We start from the raw sequence: 22983 nt of genomic DNA on the forward strand, positions 1-22983 counted from the left end.
TGAACTCAGTACTCCTTGGGTTCTGAGGCAGTTCTAGACGTACTGTGATATTTATTCTAACACATTATTTAGTGTCCATCTTTTACCATGTTTCAGACAAAATGTGATCAGACTCATCAGTTAAGCCTAATACAAGCAACTTGATTTACTGAAGTCAGTGGAAATACTCAAATGGTTACATTTGGATATGTGTTTGTATACCTTTATTAGTACTTTAGAAAAGATGTTTTGTATGAACATTGCCAATGGAATCGTGGAAAAGATAGGCAATTTAGTTCATAAGACATTTGAGAACATATCTGCCTGTTTTATAAAACTTTATGTATATAGCTAGGTGCATATGCCCAGAAAATTGCTTAGTAAATGCGTTCTGTTTAGAAATAGAGAGAAGATGCACTATTTTAATGTATCAATGCTTGTTATGAAGTATATTGATATGTTAATATTTCATAAAACAACATTTCTCATTGGAATAGTATTTCAAATTATTTTTGCAGTCTTTGCTTCTACCCACTGAGTTATAGTTTTGAATATAAAAATAAATTATCTTGTACTTATTTTGCTGAATATATAAATACAATTTATAATCTTCTGCCAATTAGCTTTTCTCCTTAGTAGTATTTCTGAAGCATTCATTGCTGTTGTAAAATTCTATTAAGATAAGAAAATACAGACTGTTAGACTTCCCTGCTTAGTTTTTCTTGAGACTGTCACATAGTGTTTTTCCCAGTAAGCTGGAAAGAGAGAGAATGTAATTTGTACTTTCCAAAGCTTTTGATTTGAACTGATTGGTATATTCTTTCAAAGAGCTGAGTAAGTTTTATTACCGTACAAACATGACCTTCAGAAAAAGGTTAAAGATATCTTTAACAAACTACTTTCCCAACCACTCAAAGAGAAACAGTTAGGAAATGACTGGGCTCAGCTACTCAAGTAAGTAGCCCTCATTAATTGTCTATTACTGACACAGTCGTTATTATTAGACAATTGACAATTGCTGATATTAAATCTGGAACAAGCATACACAATCAACTAATGAAATTGAAATGCCAGAATTAAGATGCTGCAAGTTGTCTTTCATAGCTAATGAGGAGATTTCTGTAGTCACGCCAGTAGTTGCAAGTATTTAATGGGATCCTTTATGGGGTTTATAGTGAGTAAGATCATGTGGTTTAATTACCTCTGGCATCTTAATATGATCTTCATTCTTTTCACCTTTCACATGAGGAGACTCATTACTTTTCTCTGAGGATTCAGTATGATAGACAAAATGTCAGAAATAATTAAAACTAATGATAGCCACACAGAAAAAAATGTTGAGTAGGAATTCAGTCTACCTGGTACTGAGAATTCCCCTTGGAAATCTGAAATGAAATGTTTCCTACCTGCATTCAGAGTCCTTCTCATCAGTCTCGTAGTTTCATCAGTTTGATAGTGGTGTGCTTCTTTGACACCCTGATTTATTGGTTTGTGGGAAAGAGGTCAAACATTTTATGGCCTCACATTGTTTAGGCTGTCTTTATAACTCCCTGGATAGAATGATTGTTTTGAGATAAGAGTGGCTCCAGTTTAAAATCCAGTGTCCTGAAATTTGTTGTCATGGTCCCCAGGTCCCTTTGGCAATAAGAGCTATGCTTGGCTCTGCTGTATCGTTGATAAGTCTTTTACACCAAAAATTAATATTATTTGAAAACATAAATTGGGATTCTTTGCAATTCTGACTCATTGTATGTACTCCAGCAGTTTTGCCTTCATTACAGTCTTGGCAAATTTTCATAACAGCCATATGAGTAATACAGCTTTTCCTAAGACTAAATAGTTATAGCAGAGCAGACACTAGATTTTCTACTCAGGGTATGAATAAATTAGAATAAGATATTGTCTTCAAGTGGAATATGAACACTTGGCTCTTGTGTGAACCTTTTGAAATCTATCCCTGAAATTACAGATTCTGTCTCTTAGCAATGCTTGTAGCACAGGCTAGTTGTGACTGCTGAGGGCAGCTAGGTTATTAAACAAACCAAAAAAAAAAAACAAAAAAACAAAACCACCAACTCTGAACTGGACATGAGAGGCTCTGCCATTTTTACATGGACATGGTGGGTTAAGGCCATTTATACTTAGTCAGGGCTGCTTTCCTTTACAGCTCTGAACTTCTTCCTTGCCTGGTGAGTGGCCCTGGGGAGGGAAGAATGCCAGTGCATTTGGTCATGAGGTGGAGAAGATGCAAAATCAGAGGGTCTACTTTATGGCCCAGGTTTTTAAAACACCTGCTTGTCTGACGTTTCTGTTCACTTCGAGCCTGGAATCATGGACTGGGTACCTCTCTTGCGGAGACTGTGGTAAGGGAATATGGGCAGCAGAGGGTGAAAACTCCATGTGAGAGCTACACAGTCATGGTGCTGTTACTAACTAATGTATACAACATATATGTCGGACAAAAGTAGCTCTCTTTCTCACACTTGCCATTTGGGCAAAGGAGAGGGATGGTTAAGGTGATTGTGGGGAGCACCTGATCACACTGGCTGATGGTGCAGATCTATCTCAGCTGGGTTCTTCTCAAAGATTTCCTGAACAAGAGGTCTATGACTTCTTCTCATCCTTTTCACTCTGTGTTAGGGAAAGAAAACTGACCAAGGCAAACTATCTGGACAAAAGTATTAAGTTTTGCTGATACTCTGAAGTAAAGATTTTGTCCCTCAAGCCGTAAATGCTGGATGATATAGTTGTATTTTATATTGACTTGGAACTGATAGCAGTGATAAGACCTTCACTCTTCAATGTGTAATTATTTCAGGATCTTTAGAGATCCTGTTTCTGCAGCATTTTTTTTTTGTCATGGTTAAGAGTATGATTTATGTAAAAAGACTAGGGATGAGGACTAAGCATGATGATGCCTAAAGATTAGTTTTAAAATAATATTTACTTTAGCCTCTAAATCTCTCTTTCCTTTTCTTCTCAGTAACTAAACTTCAGAAACTCTAAATACAAGCAAAATTGTTACAAGTGCTCTTAAGTTCAAGCATTTCAGAGTCTTTGAGTGTATGACTCTATTTCTCTATTTTTTTTAAATTCATTTTTACTCTTCCATATAACAGAAATATAAATAATATTTAGAAGCTGAGGTGTTTTGTAGATTGAAATATTACTGACTTGGTTTCTTGCATACCCAGAATTCTTAGCTGTAAGATATGCCATTTTCATCTAGGTCCTACAAAAGACCTATTAATAGAAGTCAAGTAAGTATTAAGAATGGTCCTTCCTCCATCTACAGCTCTCAGGGCTCCTTCCCTTTTCCACATCATTACAAAGAGTGCTCATTTATCTTCTAATGCTGAATTCCCATCTCTCATAGCACAATGAAACCTTGCTTCAGGGTAAATCTTGTGGTATTCTGCTTTTTTTTTTTTTTCATAAATGAAATGCTGTTAAATAAAACAATTACACACAGACTGCACAGCATTGCTAGCAATCTACTGCATGTATCTATGGGTAGGTGTACTTGTTGTTACTTTTAATTTTGCTTATCAGATCTAACTTATCTCCCTGCCTTTTTGACAGTTGGGACTGAAGTGGAAATTGATTCAAGTTTTTTTTAAGATAACTTTGTCATTAGGTGTGCATTGCTATATTGAAAAGCCCCAGATAAAAGGTTGTGATGGACAAGGTGCGAGGGTTAAAACTATGCCCTATTTCTGTTTGTATGTGAGGCAATAGATCTGCAAGATTGAGTTCATTTTCTCCTTGCTATTGTTAATGCTGTTCTGGAAGATGAAAACAGAACCTTCTTCATTCCCAATATTTTTTCCTTCAGTGCATTTCCATTTGTAGGAGTGTTCACCAGTGTTAAAACTGCATGTCCTATTTTTATTTTTTATTTTTGTTACCAAAAAGTGGGAATTTTTGGAAAGAGAGTATTTATGTCCACAGAATAATACCTAAGAGAAAATGCAGGAATAATACATGAAATTTTGTACCCAATATACTGGTGAAGTGCCAAGCTTGCACAGGAAAAATAAAAAAAAAAAAAGAAAAAAAAAAGGTTCAACTTTGCCTGGAGAATATACAAAAAAAAAGTTAAGCATTACTGACAGCCTAAATAGCACCTCCCACCTTCACACACACACAATTTTGAGTCTGTTGGTTTATTCTTCTTCTGTTTGGAAACCTAAAGTCTAGATTGCCTTGTCTTCAAGTAACTATTGTTATTGCAGTGCTGAAGAATGGATTGTGGGACGTAGTTGAGTTCAGGCCTTGAAAACAAAATTGCTCAATTTGACTCTCCAGAAGAGCTTCATTTGTCGTAGTGAATTACTTTGGTCATTGGCTACTATTAAGAAAGGAAAAGGGAAGGAACAAGGGGTTGCACACTCTGAGCAGGTCAGATTAAACCCACCAGAAAGGTTCATGGTGTCATAAACATTGCAAAGAGCAAAGAAAGACTTTGATAGCTGATAACTTAATTATCTGCCACTATCAGTTTGGAAGGGCTTTTAAACATGTCCAAAGTGTCTACCAAAATTTTCAGCAGGAGCGACAGCAGATTTTTAAGTAAGGATAAAAATGCAGCAGTCTTCCTGGAATAAAACTCTGACAGACTATGATGAATTACCTTATTACGGTTGTTCGCATGACAAATGTACTTGATCAGTGTTTCTTCTTGGGAATAGCTGAGCTTATCCAGAGGCAAAATTTGAAAGGAAATGAAAGCTAACTAGTAATCCTAAGTGGAATACAGAAGAATTTCTAGAAATAGAGGCTGAGAAACCTAATCAATTATTGTTTATGTCAATACTAAAACAATTTTCATCTCCCTCATAGTATGACTTCTTCCTTTATCTGTTTAATATTATTGATAGAAATTTCACATACACATACTTTTGTAATTGAGATGGTTAAAATGAAGAGAACAACTTAAGGCAAAATGTTTTGTAAATAGCAAGATTTAGCATTTTTCATGCAGGACCAGTCACAGAACAAGCATAGAGTATCTACTTGAACACAGAGATTGACAGAGAAATTGCAATGGACCACATCTGCTCATGGTCAAATAACAACTGACTTTTTAACCCAGGTTTCCAAATGAATTGCTCAGCCTAGACAGTCCTAGTTACCAAGACAATTTGGGTCATTGTAGTGGGTGTAGGAGGCAAGTGAGGAAAAAAAAGAAGAAAAAGGAAGAAAGAAAAAGTAGAACACAAAGGTCAGAGAACGAGAAGGAGAAAGAGGAGAAGGAGGAGATGGTCCAGGTGTGGGATCCTGTGGAGATATCACAGCAGAGCAGGTATTTTTCCTGCAGCCCATATAGAGAACATATGCACACTGCAGCCCCTGGAGGACCCTGTGCTGGAGCAGGTGTATATGCCCTGAAGGAACTGTGGCCTGTGGAGAGCCTACACTGGAGCAAGCTTATACTGAAGGACTGCAGCCCATGGGAAGGACCCACGCTGAAGCAGGAAAAAGTGTGAGGGGCAGCGCAGAGGAGTTATTAGGGAGCATCCCCAGCCTGTCTCTGCTGCTCAGTGGGGAGGCGGAAAAGTCATGAATGAATGAGTGAAAGTGCTTGAATTTTTTGGCTTTCTTACCATCCAATTCTATTTTAATTGGCAATAACATAAATTAATTTTCCCCACTCTGTTTTGTTCCTCAAAGCAATTGGTAAGTGATCTTCCTGTCTTTATCTCAACACACAAGCTTTCTAATTTTCTCCCTTGTCGCACTGAGAATGGAGAGTGAGAGTGTCAGGGTGGGTGTCTGGCAGCCAGCTAAGATCAACCCACCACAGCTTCTTCTGTTTTTTGTCTTGATATAGCAACTCAGTTCAGTTCTGTATCTAGCACACACATACTTCTTCTTAATCTCTTTCCAATTATTTGCAATTACAATAAACATAAGACGTGGTATATAATGTAGAATAATAATCAGTCACCAGTTATCAAAGTAACTTAAGTTTTCTAATGTACTAAAAATTGGATCATTAGTTACTATTATAATTTGCACACTATTTAAAACAAACTCAGGAAGTAGGACGTAATATATGGTTATTTAGCCAGTGTATCAGTGCTACTCTGACCTGTAATTCTCTGACGTACCTACCTTAAAATTTAAGCATGAAAATAATGGAAATTCTGCTTCAGAGTTTAAAGTTAATGAATAAGCATTTGATTGCTGAGATCCATAAAGGCATAGATTAGGTTGTTAACCCAAAATGCAATTGAGATTTTGGGTCTGACCCCTCTGGCTTTGAGAGACAAAGTTTGTACAAGCTTTTCTGTCAGGACGCAAAATCTGTGTAACAGATCAAAAGTGGCATTTGCACAGAGAAAAATCCCAACAGTTTTGGACAAATTAAACATTTTGATTTGACCCAGCACTATTTTTTAAACTTTTATATATTTTTAATAAACTCTTTTTTTTTTTTTTTTTTTTTTTTTTTTTTAGTTTAGTCCTTAAGCAAAACATACATGGTTCTGACTTCTGCTAATACTTCTTACAAGTCTGTGGCATAGGAAGTTGACTAGTACACTAATGATATATTGTTCTAAGTAATGGGAATTAAGCTGAAATCAGGTGGTTGGTACAACCTTTTTTTTTTTTTTTTTTTTTTTTTGGTGATGCATATATCCAAGATGTTGTATTTTTAATGTACTATAACTATTCTTTTGATTTAGTCATTGGCATTGGTTTTCCACTCAGTAGTGTGAATTAAGGACATTTTTCTCTGTTTCTAGTTGTATATAATTATTATTTTGTTTCAAGGCATGATTTGAAAATCAACCACACATGCAAAAAAGCTTGTGCTGTTGCTTATCTTGGCTTTAGAGGACAGATAAGTACATCTGCATCTGAGCTTTCAAAAACTGTCAGAAAATCATTTTCTAAAAGAATTACTTTTATTAGTGCTTAAATTTAGAGTGTGGAAAATAAGATTTTGTCATTGCATGTGTTTTGTAATACTACATTCATGAAGTGCTCAGCATACTTTAATCATCTTGATCACATTAAAATAAATAGTCAACTAATGCGTAGTCAGCTACTTTGAGTAACATTGCCGATATAACACAATTTTCCTCATTGTTTTCTTTAATGATTCTGGTGTTTCTATGATTCAGAGAATAGGAGTGAGACTATATTTGGGTCAAAATAAATATTTTACTGTCCCCATAAGCATCTGCCCAGACCTCATACAAATATGATGCCTCCAAAAATATAACATCTGGATGGATAAGTCGGAAATTATTTAGCTCAAGCTGTTTAATTATAGGTGTTCAAAGTGCAGTGTGCATAGTCACATCAATTTAGCAGGCAGCTAAACCTGCTAGTTTGTGCTAGAGGCAGCAATTCAGCTAACATATTTCAGCTATATTTTTAACAAAGTTATAAGCTATATTTTTTTTTTTATTAAGTTATGTTGATTACTGGAAGAAGCTCTCTGCAACTGTAGCGAGACTCTGTGGGGACCTAACTAGAACATGTTTACTAAAGCAAATGCATGAAGGAGAAAAAAAACACTTTGCTTGTTTTGTCGTCACTGCGGGGAGATGCAAGCCAGATACATAGAGTAGATTCGCTCAGCTGATACTAATCGAGCTGCAGAAGTAGGGCTGTGAGCCTCTTGCCCTGTGTATATCTATGACATACCATATGCAGACATTGTATTCTATCTGTATTTAAAATATATAGATATATATTTATGGGACTTCAGACTGATCAATGCTCTTGTATATAAACTTGACTGATCACTTTGATCACTTCCTATAAATTTACCCAACACATTTCATGTCACTGCAGTTAACAGTGATAAGTGGGCTCTCACGTGCTTCTGTTAGAGCAGGCATCACCTTCATTAATAATTCACACGTTCATAATAATTTTAAAAAGTCTGTCTGAAAATAAAAGGGTTCTGTAGTCTTTCTACTAATCTTTGAGTGGTGTTCTTATTCACTCAGTGTACATTTCAAGCAAATTTTAAAGTGGAAAATCTGGTTGAAAGGTTGAGAAGGCAAACAGAGGCTGTTTGAAGTAATTGTGGGTGAAGCTGCTGGACCTGACTGAAGCAGCATTTTGTCCTGTTTTGGGACTGATTTCATATCTTAATTGGGTTATATGCTATTTGAATTGATGAATTCTATTAGATATTATAATAAGACAAAATGATTGTCTGTATCCTGCCAGTGTGTTATGCCATTTTCGCTTGAAGGCTTTTCTAATTTATACAATCATTCCTTAGTTTAGTACTTGAAAATGTTACTGCTTCTTTATGAGTCTTCATTTCATTTCTTTCTTTATAAAATAACAAAATTTAAAATAACCAGAGAATAGCAAATGTGTATGTTGAAAAGTTAACTAAAATGGTAGAGAGTTTGAGTGGGATTTTTTTACTGTGTCTTGTTGTGCAGAAGTATCTATTTTGTCTGTATTTCAGATATTTAGCTTGTTATTGTGCATAGCATAGATTCGGTCATATGGTACTTCTGTTGAAATTTTGACAGAGCAGTTAAACAGAAGAGTGGGTAAAACTGCAAATTAATTGAATGGATAGACTCGGGTCTAATGCTTCCTTAGCTGTCATTTGCTTGTTTTGTTCTGCTTAATTTAGCTGCTTTTCAGCTCATAAACTTCAAAGTCAACCCAAAGTCGAGCTCAGGGAGGCTTCATGTGATGAAAGGAGGCCTGACTAGCCTGAGAACTGTGAGTATGGCTGATATCTATGCAGTCTGCATAACTGGGGTGAAGATGTAAATATTTACTTTTTGTCTTCTGAATTTGAACTCAGAGGATTAATCTATATTAAGAAATTAAGAAGGAGGTTGCTAACATTGAATATATAAAATGACCAGTTTTAAGATCCTAAATAAGGCATCTGTCTGAAGGGGCAGTAATTTTCAGTAGCTTGTAATTTATAGTAGTTTGACTCATCAATAGTAATCACAGCCTAAAAGTGCCATTTTGTTTAATTGCTGTGGAGTATTTTCTAACGGATTTTTCCAACTGGATTTTAAGAAGAATGTTTCTGTTTATTCACGATCACTAACTTATACTGTGCTATGCACTGCTTTTGATTGCTAATTGATTGACATTTATTGAACTCAACTTATTCCTGGATAGCAGATCTTAACTCAAACTCTTAACCTAGTGTTAATTTCTACTGTAGAATAAGGAAAACTAAGGAAAGGGTGTTTCTTTTTTATTTCCTTTTCTCCTGAATGGGCCTATGTCCATCCAAAAGACATGGGCAAGTTCTGTATTGCAAACATTTTTCAAAAGAGGGTAAAGGGATAGTCTTGTGAAATGATTCACCATTCTTTGTCCTATATTTTTTTTCAGACTCTCTTATCCATAGTACAGTTTACTGCTGCCTTTAAAAAAAAAATAAAATAATAATAATAAAAAAGAAAACCTCTCTCTGTAAACATTGTGAACTCTCAGAACTGACTAAAAAACAAACAAACAAAAACAAAAACAAAACACTGAAAGCCTCACTGAGGTCACCTCAAACATTGGTATGTTTTTACTATATGATGCACCTCCAATGTATCGCAGCTGGTATCTGTTTAAATCATGTGAAAATGAACTCTAAACCTTTTTTTTTTTTTTTGGAAATCTGCAGTGATGCTCTTTTCTCTTGCTGTTTCCTTTCTTCTTCTGACTACATCATGCAGAATTCATTCTCTAGTTTTTATTGCTCCCTTTGACTATATCAAACCAGAGCATGTCAATGCCTCTTTGCTATCCCACATGCAAGCACTTTCCTTACTTAATTCCTACATCTATATTGCTTGTACTCACCAACATCTGATGTTCAGTTTCTGTGTTGAAATTACAGGGTATAATACTCTATCCTATGCATTATATTTTTTCTTTCTGTAAAATGTTTCCTAGCTAATAAAAACTGCAGGTGTTTTAGTATTTCAGATCTAAGTAATACATCCCCATATATTGTCTCAGAATTTGTTTCTCTTTTGCAAGCATCATTTTTAAATTTCTGTCATGTAATATGAAAGACCCGGTACTGATGGTTGTGGTGTAGTCATCAATAAAAACAGAATAATACACATAAATCTTAAGGCAAATACATTTTTAATTCTGCATTGATAGGAAAAGTAGAAAAGGAAGGGTGGAACGATGCATCAGAGAGTATTTCTCTGAAGCCGCTACGTTATGCATCTCAGACAAATTATATTACTACTGTTTGAACAAGGAAGATATATTGAATTGTGATGACACTTGTAATAGCAGGGCAGTCTTTCTTTCTCAGAACTTGCTTTGCTTGGTCCCGGTGGAAGTCCAACACCGAGGTTCCCTTTGATACCCCTGATAAAGACGGGGGTGACTTTAGCATGGGCAGCTACTGCTCGGTAATATAATAGTCTGATAGACAGTGTTGATGCGCCAGTGGTGGGGCTATTGCCACAGAGGTTTTGATGCTGTTGGAAGGGCGCTGGTGCATTGGAAAGCTTGATGGAGTATGGATGTTTCTGCAATTATATTTCAGAAGGACTGTATGGGATGCACATGGCAATTTTCTTTGTCTCTTGATGATTAACTGACAATAAAGTCAAGTATTCAGAAAAGAATTACCATGCCAGGATTTTTACAAATTCAGGAAAGTTTGTTTGGGTTGAACAAAGAAAAAATTTTGATCCTAGTGAGCACTAGTGGACTTGTCAGATAATAAATGTAAGGACTTATGGTGATGCGGGGTAGCTGAGTGTGATGACAAAAGATTGTATTTGTATAGTCTAGCAATGACCATCTTGCAGTCATTGTCATTTTGCTGAATTTATTTTAGTTAGGAAATAATATTTTTTTTTATACATATATATATATTGATATATTTTCAAATTGCAGCACTTTGTTTTCCTTCCCTCTTCAAGGTATTTAGCAACCTTTAAATAAAATACGCTGATATTTTGAAATCTAAATATTTTGTTGTTCATAAAACCTAAATAGCATCTCATTCAACTCATTTTTTTTAAAAATGATCATGATTTAATTATCACAGCTGGTATTCTTGCTAGAATAGCCTAGAATTCTTCCAGTGTAGTGAAGCCCTTATTGGAAGTTATGTGGATGAAAGCAAATAGCTTTCCTCTAGAATAAAATTACAGAAACAACACTACAAATCAGTTACCAGTGGAAAAGTTTTCTTTTCCTTTTTCTTACCCACCCCAAAGACTATTGCTCATCCCTGATATCTTGGTCATGAGTATTGAGGAAAAATAAACAGGAACACCTTTGAAAATAAATAAATAAATAAAAAATCCTAGCCTAGTTCCTACGTAGCTTGGGAGATAATACTTAGTCCTCTTGTGGTTACTAAAAATCATGAACTTGACAGAAGGAGCAGGAAAAGAAGCAGTTTTACAGACCTTCTGGTCCACAGGTTTCAACAACTGGAGAGAAGTGAGCTTTCCTGTCCCACAGCAGTTCACTGAGAGAATCATTTAGATCACCTAATGGATAAACACAATTAGGTTAAAGTAAATGCTGGGTTCCAGTGACGATTCCTTTGCCAACAACACTGCTTTGCTTTTGCTGCTGAGAGTTCTCATGCTCTCTGTTGTGCCATTTCAAGCATTGCTGTTACCAGATACTAACCCAGGTCTAAATGATCCAGTTTGGGATGAAAGCGGAAAATAGCTTTAAGTGATTGAAGCTTTGAGTGGAGAATGCCACCAAGCAGTTTTGGGTCGCCATGTGGCTGTGTAAACAGAGCATGGGGCAACTGCGCTCTTTGTGTGGAGAAAGAAGTGTGTGCATAACTACTGGCATTGAAAGAACTCTTGAGATAGGTTTGCCCCTGGAGGAACTGTGGTGTGAAAGCATGGCCCTGGCCACCATCGTTCCCTGCCCACCGTCTCTTTGTATTTTGGTGACCATGCTGGGACTGAAGAAGCAGAGTGAGGCCTAGAGGCCTGGGTGCCTTCTGTCATGCTTCACATGTGACCTAAATCCAGTATTACCTCTGTAACCAAGCCCTTCATTTTGAAACCTAAGGCCAGTGTTTAAATCCAAAAATGATGAGCAGTGGAACCCATCCTTCCGCTCTCTTTGTTGAACGGTTGGTTTCCTAAAATAAATCTCTGACCACCTCACAACGTGTCGGGAACAAGTTTTGACCCGTGAAATCGCTGCTGTTGTTGACAGAGGAGCCGTTAGTGGCACAGAAGCCCTTGCCCTGCATGGGGTGGGGCAGGCAGAGGCCGTGATTGCCCTGGCACGGCCTGACAGCAGGGCGGCGGCCATTGGGCCTCAGCGTTGGGCTTGTAGCAGGGCTGCACTGTGAGGCTAGCACATGGCAGCCATCGCCCCAGGCCAATGGTGTGGCCATTAGCGGTCAGTAGGGTGAGACGCAGCAGGATGGCGATGGGGACCTGGGGCCTGGAACGTAAGCAGGTGGGGGGGGCTTGCTGTGTTGCTGGCAAAACCTCGTGGTATGTTTGTCGTTGTTGGCTATCTATTGGAAGAGAAATCAGAAGACAAAATGGCATGGAAGCGTTTGTGTGGAATCATGAGACAAAAAAAAATTGTAGAGTTTGGACTATAAAACTTGCCTTTGAGTTTTTACTTTCATAGAAAATGTATATGCATGCCCATTTGTACGAATGGTGTTATATGCACACTGTACAAAGTTTAAAAGTTAACAACTTGATTCATACCAAGAGATAAACAAACATGGATCTTGGATTTTTGTTTCAAGGCTTAGCTTTTGAGCTAGGCTGACTGCAAGGTTCAGTTTATAGTCATCCAAGGACAGGAAATGACAGGACTGTGGTAGACAATGCTGTCATGAAGATGCTCTCAGGTTGTGTTAATATTAAGGAACATTTTATGACTGAATAGTCTACCTAACTTGTTGATTGCATGTTTTTTTCATTTTTATTTTGCAAAATATATAATATGAATTATGCTACAAATTAATCTAAAAAATTCTTTTTATGTTCTAGGTAAGAAAATGCCAGGTTTCTCACTATAATCAGACTACATCAAGGTAACAGATTTCAGGTATCTGAAGCCTATAGTGGGACTATAATTGTGTGTGCATGTATGTGGACATCAGGTTCTCTTGCATATGAAAAATGTCTGAATCAGTAACAGATTTGATTTCCAAAGGAAAAATAACTATCTCTACTCATAGCAAATGTTGAAAATCTAATAGATAGAATTATGTTCTGTGCTACAGTTGTTTTAGTTATATTTTACTTTCATCTGTTAAAACTGTTCATGTTGTTACAATACTGGATGTGTTCTGTGTGTTTGTACATTTGGAAAGTTAAAATAAGGTAACAGCATGGTCACTTTGTAAAGTGATTTTAAAAACAAGAAAAAAAAAAAAGATAGTTTGATGGGATAGTGAAAAAGTAGGGAGTTGGACTAAATCAGAGAAGATTCTGAAGTACCACAATGTTCCGGAAAGAGACAAAGCCATTTCTGCTTTTAGTAGTATATGCAGGCCAGCATTTTGTTAAAAGCTGAAGATGGCGCCGCTTGCAATAAATCTTTCTGAAATCCATTTTTTAAATTTCAGTGATACTTATTAGGACGTCCTGGCTTGAAGAACCAAGTTTGTTTTTCTGTTTGTTGGTTTTTTGCCAGGAGGGAAATTATTCCTTTGATTGGTGCTGGTTCAGAAAAGAAGAACTCATTCTTCTCTAAAGTTTAGTTTACTACAATATGAATTTGCTAATGGTTATAGTGATTACAAAATAAAATTGCCAAAATTACTGTTAATCTATTAGAATTTTTATTTATTTATTTATTTATTTATTTATTTATTTTTTAGCAAACATGAATACTAGTTTTAGGAGAAAATTTGGATTTGGATATCTTATACTTAATGTAAAATATCTGTGGGACCAAGCAAAAGTGCTTTTTACATCAGTCTTACTCACTCCAAACATTTTTAATACTTCAGTAAAGTGCTCTAAAAAAGGTCTCATGCTGCGAGTTACATAACATTTTGAAACAGGAACAGAAAAACAAAGAACATTGCTGTATAAACTAACACATATAACTTTTTTTCTTTTTAAACAAAAAAAGTACACAATTCATTCTTGGTTTCTTAGTTAATAAATTTTTCTGCTATGGTTTTAGTATTTAGATGAAACAATGTTTTCTGTGCTAAAACAGTTCCTCATCTAGCTTTTATTTTTTTCTTTCAGTTTAAATTGATATTGAATATGGACAAAATTTTAAAAACAAGTTATTTTCCTTTTAGTCAATATTTATGGCTATGACTCCTGTAAAAGTATTGTATTTTGAATAGACAGTTTGGACTTTGTTTATGAACCTGATTATTGAATTAAGGTGCAATGAGTTCTGTGTAATTATGCAGACAGCAGTGGTTTCAGCCAAGACTCAGTGTTAGAATGTCTATCACAGCTTTCTAAGATTTTACTGGAAAGTTTAATTAAAATTGATACCTGTTTTTCATAGGTTTGCAGTCTTTGGTATAGTAGTTTTCCAGTAAGAGTAATGTATAACATCCTGAAAACAGAGTATTTCTGGAAAGTCTTTTTTTCGCTGACTGTATCCAATCTTAAAAATGTGACTTTAAAAAGAATGGCAGTGCTGGTGTGTTCTTGATAGTGTTGACTTCATATTTCAGCAATTGAGATTCCATATTTGTTGCTAGTATCTAAGCTGTTGGATACTGGGAAACATAATATCCTACAGCTACACGAAGGCAAGTAACAGCATAAATCCTTTACCGCTAGACAGAATGCTGTAATGAATCTAAATGACTTTCTAAAGGTATGTTTTGGTGAGCTGTCCAGTGATTTCAAGATTACATAGCTAAAGTAGAAACCACCCAGAGTTCTTTCATGAATAAAATTGGGATGGGTTTCTCTTTCCTTGTCCAGCTGCATTTTGATTTCCTTGTCAGTGACATTAGATCAGCATAAGATTGATAGTTATTTGATATAGCAACATCTGTTGTTCTGTGATGTACTTCCAGCAGATGCTCTTACTTTAAATGTAATATGCTATTTGTTATAATCTTGGATCATGTTACCTGTAGCAGACGAATGGTAGTAGAGTTGCAGTGCAGGTTTCAAAAGTATGAATTGTATATCTCTGGTCAAATTGATATCTGTAAATTGTGCAGAACACAGAACAGTATTAACTTTTGTAACAATGGCATTTTGACCATTTTCTGAATTATTCCAGGAATTGGCATACAGACATCTTCTGACTGTAGGGCAATTTGTAGTGGTTGTGGTTTTTTTTTTTTTTTGGGTTTGTTTGTCTTTTTTTTTTTTTTCCCTTGGTTCCAGCTCTTCCTGCTGTCAGTAGCCATCCTTTTCAATCCTTTTCATCCTGGTCAATTAATGAAACTGAATGGACAGTACAGTTCTTGTCAGAGCTATAAGATTAGTGCCTAAGTTTGTCACTCTTTTTTTACCTGTCACACCACATGAAGACTTGTAATGAGAAAAATGTCTAGTGATAAAACTGTAACTTAATTGACTTTGTATGTGTAGCATACTGGCAAAGGGTCAAGATGAAGATAATTATAAGACAATTGTTTTTTCATGCTTTATATAAGTGCATGATGGTAATTGAGATGAATAGAGTAGTAATAAAATAATATAAAGTATTTGTGTAGTCAAATTAGAGTTTTAGGTGAAAATGATGTTTTCTCTAACAGGAATATTAAAACCAGAATATTCTACAATACAATGCTCTAAAGTCTGTTTACACACCAGGCATTCCATTTTGCTTGGTATTAATAAGTCCACCTATATGTACCATTTCCTTCTTTCACGTAATGACATCCTATTAGCTTGTGTGCAAATCCTGGTTTCTATTACAAACCTACAACAATCAAGAGAATCTTCCATAATGTCAGCATCTGGTGAATGCAGTTAAAATTCCTCAAACACAAACAACAACAACAACAAAGAATGGATGGCTGTAGGTGTTTGCTTGCACAGTGCTGGCTGTTTAACCAGTATGCGATCTGAAGTTACTTTGGTGTTATTTTTTTTTGAGTAACTGAAAGAACATTAAATGAACCAAAATGAACCAAGTTAATGAACCAAATGGGCTTTTATTAGTTTAGCGTTAATAACTCATCATGTTTATGTTGTATACAAAGAGAGCACAGGAAGTTATATAAGGCAATGTAGCAGTTCTTTTTCTTGTTTCTACCTTCACCCTGAGGCCTCAAGTCATTATGGTTTCAATACCTGTTGTGAGAATTTTCTTTCTGGGGCTTCTGTAGAGAAGTGGAAAATTCCATAATTTTGTTAACTGTGAGAGCTCAGTCCAGACTTCAGGTAAGAGTTTCTGTGATGATTCTGCTTCTTTGTCAAGTATCTATGCATTTTAAGTAATGAAGTCCAGGTTCTCAGGCCTAGGTCTACCATAATGGTCTACCATACCTATATTCAGAGAGAAGTTATGAAATTCAAGTGTCGTATTTCTTTGGGTCTCCTAGGATTAATAGAGGTTGCTGACATTGTGAGAAAATAGAGCTAATCAAGAATATATTAATGCAGTATAGTGCTATATAAAGTTACATAAGTTACCAAAACTACTATGCATAATTTGTGATAAGGGCCATCCATTAGCCATAATTTCCACAGCAATTTTCATTCGGTTTTATGTTGTGACAATGGGGTATGCTCTAAATTACTATACGAATTGCAGAGATTTTTGGTGTTTCATATCATTTTCATGTACACCAATGACATCATAAGCAGCTTTTTTTTATGTGAGGTTACATAAGAGCAAATTGGATTTTTGTCTCAGTACTTATTGTGAATGGAAGTATGGTCTTTTTGTGATAAAAATGGGTAGGGATAATGGATAATCCCTCCTTTTACCTGAGCATCCCGATTCTAGGAGAAAGTAATTGAACAGAAGACTCGACTTTACCAGGAAAATAAAATGCCTTCACACTATGAGATTTCTTGCCAGCGCAGGGATTAAATGAAATTTAGGACTGTAAGTAGATTTATCAGGTTAAAAGCATACTGATTTTATTTTCCTTGTGAACTGTCTAATTACATGAACCAGGAGGGAGTTGTGCAGAAACACTAATATAAAGTCAAGTTGTTAAAGCATACATTTGCATTAAATATGCATGTGGAATCGAATGAAATATTATGTGGAAAACTTATTTTTGGCAAGCTTTTTTTGTTGTGCTTTATTTTTCAGAATTTAATGTTGTTGTAGTCTTTGTTCATATATCTTAAAAAGATCTCCAAACTCGACTTGCCTGCAACAGATGAAAAATTAAAATGGGGAGAACAAAGTTCCAAACTTTCTAAGATACCGATACAGTGAAAAAAAAAGATTATATCCTTCAAAAATATATTTAGTAATCATGTGGATTTCATAAATAATTACTCCTTCCCTTATGTTGTGTAGAAATCTTCTGCAGTTCTGACGTAATTAAAATTATTAGAACATGAAAATGAAAAAATATTTTTCACAGAATTCTCATGTTGTACAGTTACTTATACAGTAGGTTTATGTGCTGTGACAGGTGGCAATTTGAAATGATTTACCTATTCCCTTTGATTACTGGCAAAGTAACTCAAAATCCTCCTTCCGAATTCCTCCAAATACAATGTGGTATTGCACTGACCTTGATATGGGACACATCACTATCTCATAGAAGGACAGACCATGAAATCTTAATGCATGTACACATGAATCAATAGCAGGCTGAAGCAAAGTTCTTTTACACAGTAATCAAACTATTCAATAGAAAAACCAGCAAAATTACTTTGCTGTTGTGATAATAATTAAAGAAAATATATTACTTCGCAAATCATACAATTTTGGTAGAAATAAACCTAGAAAGCTAAATCAAAACTGTTTTCATATCAATCAAATGACAATTATTTTTAGATAGATTATTTAATAAGAAACCTTTAAAATTAAACTGATATTAATGAATTAAAAAATAAATGCAAATATATTTCTTTTCAGATCATTGGGTTTCAAACCAAAAAACAAGTTCTGGTGGAACACACTTTTCATCAGCTGAGTCATTCAACTTTTCATCAGTGCTCTTTTTGTTCCCCTTGATTTAGCTATTCAAAAATTCCATTGCTGTCACCCAGTCATAAGAAATACTTTTTTTTTTTTTTTTTTAATATGTACTTGATCTGAGAAAATTCAGTGTAGAACATAACAGTGATGTAGCATGTTATAGCACACTTACTACATTAAAGAGCAGGCTGGCCTTTGTTCACTGTTAATACACTTCTGGTAATGAAGACTTGGATTTCAGATGAAACTGTGCAAGCCAAATAGAGCCAAATAGGTAGTCTGGGTACATGTTATGGTGGTTGCTAGCCCACATTAAAATCTGCCAGTACGTTTTGCTACTGGTTAAAGCTAATTTGAGAAGGTGTAATCACATTAACACTACATATTGAGTTAGCTGTGTAGATGTTCCCTTAAAGTCAACCATGTCGACGCCCTCAATCTAAGTCAATAAAATAATTCACTTATTTCCATGGGTATTAAGGCCATTCTAAATATCACGATCCCTGAATTCCCCATACCTTAGCAATGAGAAATTATTCCTGTGGAATGCTTTATTTTCTTCTACAAAGGACTTCTGAAGTTGTGGAAGAAAAAAGTTCAGATTTGTCTGTCCACATACAGATATATTAAAAACTGGAAGGGCTTCTGTAGACAATGACATTTATTGTCCTTCTGACCTCTTACTTAGTCATTGCCTAATGCTTAGCATTAGGTAGAAGTACAGATGTTAGAACTTTGTTAGGAATCCCGTAATAAGTGTTTGCTATGAGTCTGTAGGTTAAAAGAAGATTCTAGTTTAGAGAATATTTTGTAATTTTCATTTTTGTAGTTATTCTATAATCAGTTAATGCTAATCTGTCATCATCTTAGGCTTCTTCACATTGCCGCCAAATGTTTTGATTGCTTTTGTATGCAACTTGCAGCACAGGAGGACTTAATGAATGGGTTTGTTTTTTTTTTTTTAACTGAGCTTATGTCTCTTCAGAATGAATGAGGCTTAAATTTTTGCCTAAATATAAATAAATACATGGTTAAGACCAGCTCCTTCAAAATATTTTATTTTTTTTTGTAAGTCCTTAATTGCTTACTCTTGGAAGCAGAAAGTGTTGATCATAGCCATTTAGAGAATACAAAGTTTTGCGAGGTTCCTATCATTATTTCACTGCTAGATCAATAAATGTAATTCGTGGTTGAACAGAGCAAATGTAAATATTTTAGCAGTATTTTCTAAGGACATTTTTCCTGACAATTATTGCTATTCCTGTGGAAGATGAGTTGGAGAGTAGAATGAGCAGCAAACAAATAAGTGAATTAAACTCTGTAGGAGTCCTAGCCCATAACTTATTTTATACATCAGTATGTAAGTACACATATCCAGAGCTTTTCTTGTAGAATATTTTGCCATTTCTGTTAACTAATTTTACTTACTGACCAAATATATCATGCTGCAGAAAAACCCACTAGTAGTCTTTGTACTATTAGAAGAAAATGTGATGAGTTAGTTCATTGCTATATCACCATGCGTAATAGTAAAAGGAAATTTTTATCACATTTTTTCTTCTCTTGTCTCCTTCTCTAAGAGCCAGAAGAATTCTCGCTACTGAAAACTCTTTTTCAAAGTACTGTTCATTTCTCTTCCAAAATAATTCTTCAAAGCAGAGTTCAGTCCCCACACAAAATGAAATACTAGCTGGATACTAACTATTCCTTAGAAGAAAAAAAGGGAAAATGTGCCTTGATAATTAGCAGCAAAAGTTCCATATTATAGTGCAAAAAAAGGCAAAATAGTTTCATCCTCTATTCCCCTTTCTTCATTATGTATTCTTTATTAGTATTGGCAAGACTGGATGATAATGGCACTGTGCAGCAGGCAGCACTGACAAAGGAGTGAATGAAAGTTCTTCAATGATTTTCAGTTAATCAGTCTAATTACCTTTCACTCCATCACAGTGGCAACATCAAGCTTGTGAGGGAAAACTCTTCGAGGTTTCTCCTGTTGTGTTTTGTAATCTTCATGTGGGCTGTGCTGCTACAATTCATTTCACCATATACTGAGATGTACAATCTCATTAGAGTAAGTCCTTGAGTCATGGAATTTTTGAGCCTGTGTTTAGGCTCAACACATTTGATGCTCACGGAATGGACTGAGATATGTAGTAAAGAGCTTGCCTGAACTGGGGTCTGGCAGCTAGGATACGGGGTTGAAACCTTTGCCTTATGAGCTTCGGTGAGTCAATGCAAGATATCATCCTGTCTCCTTCTCTCCTTATTCTCCCATAGGTTGTCTGTGGCAGATAAAGCAGTCTGGTTTTGAGCTGCCGCACTTTAAATTCAGCCACCAATAATTTAAGTTTACATTTTTACAGCAGACTTCTGGAATCACTAGAAATGATGAGGGAGCATTTTTAGAGAAACAGTACTATCTATTCCAAGTTGGTCTGTGTTTTAGTTTTTATGGCCACATAGTAAAACCTCACATAACAGTCATTGCCTAATATGTATATATATAACTTTTATCTTTTTATATAACTCTACAGCATTAATATTTTCTGTTTTAGACACAGCTTATATGATTTTATTTCTTCCTTTTTTCTTATGTGGTCCTCACTGTTCTCACAGGAATCCATAAGATGTTTGCCTCTTTCATCTTTTAATCCATCTTCCTATGTCATTTTTTTTCCTGTAATTCAATTTAGGGAAGTAAAATTTTAATAATGATGCAAACTGTCAGAGGCTGAAAACTGTTCACAGTAAACACAATTGCATTTATGATCTGTCTTCTCCTGAGTGATCTATTAGATCTGTATTAGTCCCCATGTGTAAAGCCTTTGTTTTGCCCCGTCTTTGTATTCTCTTACTTCTAAGCATGTTTGCACAGGCATGCATGGAATCCAAATAACAATAATCTATGTAAAGAAAGCACACCAAAATACCTCAGGTGTTCTATTTAGATAGAACATGCATCTAAATGGATTTAGGTGTAATATGCTTTTTGGCAAAGTGCCATGACTTTCAGACTTAACTGTAAGAAGAATCAGCAATGAAAAATAACCAAACTTAGAGAAGGTGAATAAATACAAATTGTCTTTTTGTGCATGCAGAATTCGGAAGGACGTTGTAGTATAATATCTGATTTTATTTGAAATGCAGAATGCCGAAAAACAGCATGTTGTATTAAGCATTAGCATTACTAATGAAGTCTATATATGTGACATCTTCTGTCCTCTGCGTTTGATGCAGTAGTGGTCAGGGAAGTCTGCTTTGGAATCTCTCACTCGCCCATCACACCATAGCTTGCACATCCATCCTCAACAGTCACATTATTTCCCATTAGAAATTAAGGTTGTTGCCAGATCCACCGTCACCTTAGGAAAACAGCTCTCCAGCAGCTCTTGTCCATGTGTCTGACTGCTTTGTGAACTAGTTTCTCTGACACCCAGTGTCCCAAGACTGTTCCACTCCCTGTGGCATATACTATTCAACTTTTCCTCAGAGACCCCAAATTTCCCATTTCTTTTCTTTTTTTGCAACTGTTTTAGAAAAGGGAGTGAGCCTCTGGGAACAGTGGGAGACCTGAGTATGCAAGTCTATCCAAAGAAAAAGGCTCTGTTTTAAGAGTTATAGTTTATCCAGGATGCAGATATACACATGACAATATGATAATTTGCTCTGTCATACACACTTACATTAGTCCACCTAGCTGTTGTCCCTTAGGGTGCCGCATAAAATGTTAATAAGCCTTTTCATTTAAAAGCTTCAGAGAGAAAAAAAATCCTAGTCTAATTAGTGTATTGAATTAAGTGACAATTTTGGTACTTTTGCAAGTACTCTTAATTCAATATAAAATCATGAGCTCTATTCATTGTACAATTGCTACACTTCTATATTTTTACAAAAATTCCTGTCAGGTTTTTTTTTTGAATGTTGTTTCTGCCTAAAGTGCATACTATAAACAGTGCAGAAGGCCAATATCCCATTTAGCGTTAATTGACACAGCTTAAGTGAAGCCACAGAATGGGTGGTAGCACCGGGTATGGCCAAACAGTTCTAACAAAGCAACTTGTTTTCAAATGGTACCTGTAAAGAATGGATGCAGAACTTGTTCTGCTGTATGCTCAGTTCTATATTGCTGTTGTATAAACCTCATGTAAAATTATGTTGAACATTATGAACTTCAGGTTCACTACACAAAAATACAGCTCCTTATCTTCTGAAAATGAAGTATACTAGGGATTTTTCTGTTGCTCCTTTGTTTGATTTTTTTCAATTAATAGTGAGATAGTTACGTGCTAGAGACCCATAAAGCTGCAGTGATTTGCTGGGAAACTATCTGTGCATCTTGTGCTGTTTCTCAGTTGAGATCATTATCTCAATAAATTATCACCTATAAATTGTGAATTATTAAAACAGTGGGCAACTGCAAGGTAAGTATAAATTGAAATGAAAACAGCAGAGATTCTGAGAAATATACAGGGCTTAGATCACTCTTGTTTGCAGGTATGAAATTCAGAATAAATTAGTTTATAGATCCTAGTTTACTGGGACTTGTCATTGAGTACCTGCTAGCAAAGAGCCTGTGGCCAAGCATTTTGTCCAAGGATAAAGCTTGATTAAAAAGAGAAAAAATGAAAGTTCACTAAATTCCCTTAATTCGTTGTTTTTCTTTAAAATAATAGAAAAGATGATGTGTCCTCAATATAATTATAGAAATATCTTGCATTCATAGAAACATTGTTTTTGCTTCAGTCAGACGTTTCACTGGAGTCATTTGTTCGTTATTTGAAGGAGGATTAGACTTAGTGAAGACTTCAGACGACTAATATTTGTTGTTGTTGTTGTTTTGTTTGTTTGTTTGAGTAAATAGCTTGGTTTGACTTTAACAGAGGTCAGCTGTCTTCGCATTCTGGATTCCTGGCCTTTTGTTGCTGATGTTCCTTTACGTCTGTGACTTACAGAACACCCTACCACTTC

At 35.4% G+C, this 22983-nt stretch overlaps 1 protein-coding gene and 1 long non-coding RNA gene across 4 annotated transcripts in view; both read left to right on the forward strand.

Annotated features, from left to right (window-relative positions):
• The window catches only part of CADM2 (cell adhesion molecule 2), a 660501-nt gene that overhangs the window by 288880 nt on the left and 348638 nt on the right, over positions 1 to 22983 (forward strand). The gene's annotated exons all lie outside the window — the stretch shown is intronic.
• The window catches only part of LOC310900144, a 226596-nt gene that overhangs the window by 195263 nt on the left and 8350 nt on the right, over positions 1 to 22983 (forward strand). Inside the window, exon 6 of the long non-coding RNA XR_014584856.1 lies at positions 12951 to 13008. This is a non-coding gene — a long non-coding RNA (uncharacterized lncRNA). The remainder of the gene's footprint in view (positions 1 to 12950; positions 13009 to 22983) is intronic.

The sequence above is a fragment of the Anser anser genome, assembly GCF_964211835.1.
Source record: "Anser anser genome assembly, chromosome: 1".
Taxonomy (NCBI): Eukaryota; Metazoa; Chordata; class Aves; order Anseriformes; family Anatidae; genus Anser; species Anser anser.